We start from the raw sequence: 7454 nt of genomic DNA, 5'->3' as shown, positions 1-7454 counted from the left end.
ACATGCGCATCACTAGTGTGTGTGTGTGTGTGTGTGTGTGTGTGTGTGAGTATTTAAGTGTGTGTTTTGTGTGTGTATCACTTGAGCAAAAACGTATTGCCTCTCTCTCCTCATCCCTCCCCTTCCCTCTCAGGTTCTCTCCGTCTTCAGCCTCCTCTCTCTCCTCTCTTCTCCACTCTTCTCTCTCCTTTTCTCTCTCCTCTTGTCCCTCCTCTCTCTCCTATTCTCTATCCTCTTCTCTCTCCTCTTCTCTCTCATCTCTCTCTCTTATCTCGCCCACCCTCGCTCCCTCCCGCCCAGTGTAAGGGCGTCCCTGGTTGGTTTCCATGGCTTGCCTTGCCGTAAAGTGTGGGAAAATGTCTGATTCCTGTCAGTGTTTCTATTCTTGATCCCGAACCAGGCGTTGTTCCGATATATCGCAAGAAGCATGGCTATTACAGCTATATACCTAGTTAAAAACCACGCTGGGATGTGCTATTCTTCATCCAAGGGACTTTAACACGGGTAAGATGTCAAATATAGCCTAGTGTACAATGTAGTAAATCCGACGTAATAACGTTAGTGAGTATTCGGGTCGCTAGCTAACTTTATCTCACCAGGTACGTCCACTAAAAGCAGATGTGAAGATAAATTGTTGCTATTATTTTACGACAAAATATATAGCGAGCCAAGAATTAATTTTTTACGTTCTAACGTTCTTAGAACGTTGTTGAAACAAAGTTGCGCCCTCGACGATCCAATGTTGTTGCCAGTTGCCACCCCGTCGATGTGTGTTGCTAGTTGGTACAAATTCCCTTGATGATGATGATGATGATGACTCAGTGACAGACAAGACACTGTAACATCTTCCTCACTCTAGCCTTTAGTTAGATGTTAGCTGGCCTGTTCCACAATGTAATCTGGCCCAATCAAATCAAATGTATTTATAAAGCCCTTCATACATCAGCTGATATCTCAAAGTGCTGTACAGAAACCCAGCCTAAAACCCCCAAACAGCAAGCAATGCAGGTGTAGAAGCACGGTGGCTAGGAAAAACTCCCTAGTAAGGGCAGAACCTAGGAAGAAACCTAGAGAGGAACCAGGCTATGAGGGGTGGGCCAGTCCTCTTCTGGCTGTGCCGGGTGGAGATTATAACATCTCCTGGGCCAGTCATTGCCCCAGGAGAATGAGCTGACAGCCTATGTCTGTAGAGTCTAAACTATGTACATACAAGACAGTCATCATTCATGATATAGGCAGTGGAAGTCACCATCACAACGACTCTCTCTCTCTCTCTGTCTGTCTGTCTGTCTGTCTGTCTGTCTGTCTGTCTGTCTGTCTGTCTGTCTGTCTGTCTGTCTGTCTGTCTGTCTGTCTGTCTGTCTGTCTGTCTGTCTGTCTGTCTGTCTGTCTGTCTGTCTGTCTGTCTGTCTGTAGGCCAAGTCTGAACCTAGTCTGTCTGTCTGTCTGCCTAGTCTAAACTGAACCTTGTCTGTCTGTCTGTCTGTCTGTCTGTCTGTCTGTCTGTCTGTCTGTCTGTCTGTCTGTCTGTCTGTCTGTCTGTCTGTCTGTCTGTCTGTCTGTCTGTCTGTCTGTCTGTCTGTCTGTCTATCTATCTATCTATCGGCCTAGTCTAAACTAACCCAGTCTGTCTGTGCGTCTATAGGCCTAGTCTAAACTAACCCAGTCTGTCTGTGTGTCTCCTGTCCCCAGGTGCCCACCCTCCCTATCAGAGCCATGTCACTGGGCAGCAGGGGAAGCAGTAGCAGCAGCAGAGGTAGAGGTGTCAACCTCCCAGTGGAGATGTGGCGTGTGGTCCTGGCCTACCTCCCCCTCCCAGAGCTGGGCCGTTGCAGCCTGGTGTGCAGGGCCTGGAGAGAGCTGATCCTCTCCCTGGATAACACCCGTTGGAGACAGCTCTGCCTGGGCCTGCCCGAGTGTCCTCGACACCCCAACTGGCCCAGGTACTGAAGTGGAGATGGACGTTCTCCGAACTACAAAAGGTCCTCGTTGACATTCTCTAACCCCCGTGTGTCTGTGTCCCCCCCCAGCCAGCCCCACCTGGAGCCCTCATCCTGGAGAGAAGCCCTGAGGCAGCACGCCATCGCCAATCGTACCTGGTCCCGTCACGCCCACCCTGAGCTCCAGCCCTCCGCCTGCCTTCACCTGTTCCGCCGGAGGAAGGAGAGGAGGGTGTGGCAGGTGGGGTCGGGGCTGGAGCTGGAGACGCTGAGGGGGGGGCGTTGGGGGTCGCTGGGTCGTACGACCAGGTGGTACTGCACCCGGGAGTGTATGAGGAGCAGGCAGAGTTGGTGCTGAAGGTGACTTAACTGATTGGCTGCTGTTGTCTTGATGATGCAATGTCTAGTTAAAGGTGACTTACTGATTGGCTGCTGTTGTCTTGATGACATAATGTCTAGTTAAAGGTGACTTACTGATTGGCTGACCTTAATGCCTGTTAGTATCTGTTAGTATCTGTTAATATCTGTTAATATCTGTTAGTATCTGTCAATATCTGTTAGTATCTGTTAATATCTGTTAATATCTGTTAATATCTGTTAGTATCTGTCAATATCTATTAGTATCTGTTCATATCTGTTAGTATCTGTTAATATCTGTTAGTATCTGTTAGTGTTTGTTAATATCTGTTAATGCCTGTTAGTACCTGTTAGTATCTGTTAATATCTGTTAGTATCTGTTAATATCTGTTAATATCTGTTATCTGTTAGTATCTGTTAATATCTGTTAATATCTGTTAATATCTGTTAATATCTGTTAATATCTGTTAGTATCTGTTAGTATCTGTTAGTATCTGTTAGTATCTGTTATATCTGTACCTTAATGTGTCTGTTAATATCTGTTAATATCTGTTAGTATCTGTTAGTATCTGTTAGTATCTGTTAATATCTGTTAATATCTGTTAGTATCTGTTAATATCTGTTAATATCTTAGTATCTTAATATCTGTTAGTTATATCTGTTACTATGTTAATATATTATACCTTAATGCCTGTTAGTATCTGTTAGTATCTGTTAATATATTAGTACTGTTAATGCCTGTTAGTATCTGTTAGTATCTGTTAATATATTAGTACCTTAATGCCTGTTAGTATCTGTTAGTATCTGTTAATCTGTTAATATATCTGTTAGTATCTGTTAATATATTAGTACTGCCTGTTAGTATCTGTTAGTATCTGTTAGTATCTGTTAGTATATTAGTATCTGTTAATATATTAGTACTTAATATCTGTTAGTATATCTGTTAGTATCTGTTAATATATTATTAGTATCTTAATGTCTGTTAGTGTCTGTTAATATCTGTTAATATCTGTTAGTATCTGTTAGTATATGTTAATATCTGTTAATATGTTAATACATTAGTATCTGTAATATCTGTTAATGCCTGTTAGTATCTGTTAGTATCTGTTAGTATCTGTTAATATATTAGTATCTGCCTTAATATCTGTTAGTATATGTTAGTATCTGTTAATATATTAGTATCTTAATGCCTGTTATTATCTGTTAATATCTGTTAATGCCTGTTAGTATCTGTTAATATATGTTAATATCTGTTAATATGTTAATACATTAGTATCTTTAATATCTGTTAATATCTGTTAGTATCTGTTAATATTTCTTAATATCTGTTAGTATCTGTTAGTATCTGTTAGTATCTGTTAATATCTGTTAATATCTGTTAGTATCTGTTATCTGTTAATATCTGTTAATATCTGTTAATATCTTAGTATCTGTTATATCTGTTAGTATCTGTTAATATATGTTAATATCTGTTATATGTTAATACTGTTAGTATCTTAATATCTGTTCATATATCTGTTAGTATCTGTTAATATGTTAATATATTAGTATCTGTTAGTATCTGTTAGTATCTGTTAATATATTAGTATCTTAATGCCTGTTAGTATCTGTTAGTATCTGTTAATGCCTGTTAGTATCTGTTAGTATCTGTTAGTATCTGTTAGTATTAGTATCTGTTAATATGTTAGTATCTGTTAATGCTGTTAGTATCTGTTAGTATCTGTTAATGCCTGTTAGTATCTGTTAGTATCTGTTAGTATCTATTAGTATCTGTTAGTATCTGTTAGTATCTGTTAATAGTATCTGTTAGTATCTATTAGTATCTGTTAGTATCTATCTGTTAATATCTGTTAGTATCTGTTAGTATCTGTTAGTATCTGTTAATATATTAGTATCTGTTAGTATCTGTTAGTATCTGTTAATATCTGTTAGTATCTGTTAATATCTGTTAGTATCTGTTAGTATCTGTTAGTATCTGTTAGTATCTGTTAGTATCTGTTAATATCTGTTAATATCTATATGTTAGTATCTGTTAGTATCTGTTAGTATCTGTTAATATCTGTTAGTATCTGTTAGTATCTGTTAGTATCTGTTAGTATCTGTTAGTATCTGTTAGTATCTGTTAATATCTGTTAATATGTTAATATCTGTTAGTATCTGTTAGTATCTGTTAGTATCTGTTAATATATCTGTTAATATATTAGTATCTGTTAGTATCTGTTAATATCTGTTAGTATCTGTTAATATATCTGTTAATATCTGTTAATATCTGTTAGTATCTGTTAGTATATCTGTTAATATCTGTTAATATCTGTTAATATATGTATCTTAATATCTGTTAGTATCTGTTAATATCTGTTAGTATCTGTTAATATCTGTTATATCTGTTAATATCTGTTAATATCTGTTAGTATCTGTTAATATCTGTTAGTATCTGTTAGTATCTGTTAATATATTAGTATCTTAATATCTGTTAGTATCTGTTAATATCTGTTAGTATCTGTCAATATCTGTTAATATCTGTTAGTATCTGTTAGTGTCTGTTAGTATCTGTTAGTATCTGTTAATATCTGTTAGTATCTGTTAATATCTGTTAGTATCTGTTAATATCTGTTAGTATCTGTTAATATCTGTTAGTATCTGTTAATATATGTTAGTATCTGTTAATATATGTTAATATCTGTTAATATCTGTTAATATCTGTTAGTATCTGTTAATATCTGTTAGTATATGTTACTATCTGTTAATATATCTGTTAATATCTGTTAGTATCTGTTAATATCTGTTAGTATCTGTTACTATCTGTTAATATCTGTTAATATCTGTTACTATCTGTTAATATCTGTTAGTATCTGTTAGTATATGTTACTATCTGTTAATATATCTGTTAATATCTGTTAGTATCTGTTAATATCTGTTAGTATCTGTTAGTATCTGTTAATATATCTGTTAATATCTGTTAGTATATGTTACTATCTGTTAATATCTGTTAGTATCTGTTAATATATCTGTTAATATCTGTTAGTATATGTTACTATCTGTTAATATCTGTTAGTATCTGTTACTATCTGTTAATATCTGTTAGTATCTGTTAATATCTGTTAGTATCTGTTAATATCTGTTACTATCTGTTAATATCTGTTAGTATCTGTTAATATCTGTTAGTATCTGTTAATATCTGTTAGTATCTGTTAATATCTGTTAGTATCTGTTAATATCTGTTAGTATCTGTTAATATCTGTTAATATCTGTTAATATCTGTTACTATCTGTTAATATCTGTTAATATCTGTTAATATCTGTTAATATCTGTTAATATCTGTTAGTATCTGTTAGTATCTGTTAATATCTGTTAGTATCTGTTAATATCTGTTAATATCTGTTAGTTTTTTAGTATCATGTATTGTAATAAGATCTGCAATTTGATAAATGAAAATATTGACCTTTGACCCTGCCAGGTGCCTGTGGAGGTGGTGGGGTTAGGGAGGCTGGGGGACGTGGCTCTCCTGGTCAGTCTGGAGCAGCAGTGTCCCACAGCCAGGCTGTCCAACCTGGTCTTCATGCCTGCATGGTTCTCCACTGTTGTATACAAGGTACGTCCAATCAGATCACATTTAGAAAACACTTTTTACAACAGTACATGTGACAGTGCCTCTCCCTCCTCTCTACCTTCCCTCTCCCTCCTCCCTAACCTCTACCTCCTCCCTCCTCCTCCTGCCCTCTACCTCCTCGCTCTCCCTCCTGCCCTCTACCTCCTCCTGCCCTCTACCTCCTCCCTCTCCCTCCTACCCTCTACCTCCTCCCTCCACCTCCTGCCCTCCTGCCCTCCACCTCCTACCCTCTACCTCCTCCCTCTCCCTCCTACCCTCTACCTCCTTCCTCCACCTCCTGCCCTCCTCTCCCTCCCCTCCCTGCCCTCTACCTCCTACCCTCTACCTCCTACCCTCTACCTCCTCCCTCTCCCTCCTACCCTCTACCTCCTTCCTCCACCTCCTGCCCTCTACTCCCTCCTGCCCTTTACCTCCTACCCTCTACCTCCTCCCTCTCCCTCCTACCCTCTACCTCCTCCCTCCACCTCCTGCCCTCCACCTCCTACCCTCTACCTCCTCCCTCTCCCTCCTACCCTCTACCTCCTTCCTCCACCTCCTGCCCTCTACTCCCTCCTCCCTCTACCTCCTACCCTCCTACCTCTCTACCCTCCTACCCTCTCCCTCTCCCTCCTACCCTCTACCTCCTCCCTCTCCCTCCTACCCTCTACATCCTCCTGCCCTCTACCTCCTCCCTCCTACCCTCTACCTCCTCCCTCTCCCTCCTAACCTCTACCTCCTCCCTCCTCCTCCTACCCTCTACCTCCTCCCTCCACCTCCTGCCCTCTCCCTCCTCCTCCTACCCTACCCTCTACCTCCTCCCCCTCCACCTCCTGCCCTCTACATCCTCCTGCCCTCTCCCCTCTCCCTCCACCAGACGTTGTCAGGTCATGTCCAGTTGGACAACTGTAATTTCGAGGGAGCTCAGCTGCAGATCCGAGGGCCAGGAACCTGCCACGCCCGCTTCTGCTCATTCTCACAGGGAAGCTCCACCCACTTCCTGGGCGTGGCCCTCAGCCTGTTGGATAGCTGTGATTTCTCAGGAAGTGATTCGGCGTCCGTGACAGTTGAGGGCGCTCCAGCGACGGAGCGGAACTGGGCCTGTAAACACTTGGCCTCTCTGGCCCGAATCACCACATCCTGGACCTCGCCTGGGAGTGGTAGCCCAGCTGGGGACACTTTGGGCGGGCATTCAGGAGGTACACAGCCCCCTGGGGCTACCATCACCCTGGAGGACTGGAGCAAAGGAGAAACGGAGAGCAGGAGGAGAGGAGGAGGAGGAGGGGAGGAAGGAGTGTGTCAGGATACTGTGATGGACGGCTGGAGCGACAGCGCTCCTAGTGACGAGGAAGAGGAGGAGGAGGAGGAGGGAAAAGGAGAGGAAGGTTCAGGACAAGGCAACAACAGTCTAAACTACAGACTGGCCCACAGTCACCACGGCCTCTCTCATCTCCTCAGACCCAACCAGGACGACTCCCCCTCGCTGACCCCTGAAGTCCGAACCCTGACCGAGGAGCTCCAACGCGACCCCAGAGCCCAGGCGCTGATCGAGACGGTGCAGGGGTGCGTGC

At 41.5% G+C, this 7454-nt stretch overlaps 1 pseudogene; it reads left to right on the top strand.

Moving 5' to 3' along the window:
• The first annotated feature begins 225 nt into the window (after nt 1–225).
• LOC112241591 overlaps nt 226–7454 on the top strand; it is a 27928-nt pseudogene continuing 20699 nt past the window's right edge.

The sequence above is a fragment of the Oncorhynchus tshawytscha genome, unplaced genomic scaffold (genome assembly GCF_018296145.1).
Source record: "Oncorhynchus tshawytscha isolate Ot180627B unplaced genomic scaffold, Otsh_v2.0 Un_contig_684_pilon_pilon, whole genome shotgun sequence".
Taxonomy (NCBI): Eukaryota; Metazoa; Chordata; class Actinopteri; order Salmoniformes; family Salmonidae; genus Oncorhynchus; species Oncorhynchus tshawytscha.
This window is presented reverse-complemented; position numbering and strand designations above follow the sequence as displayed.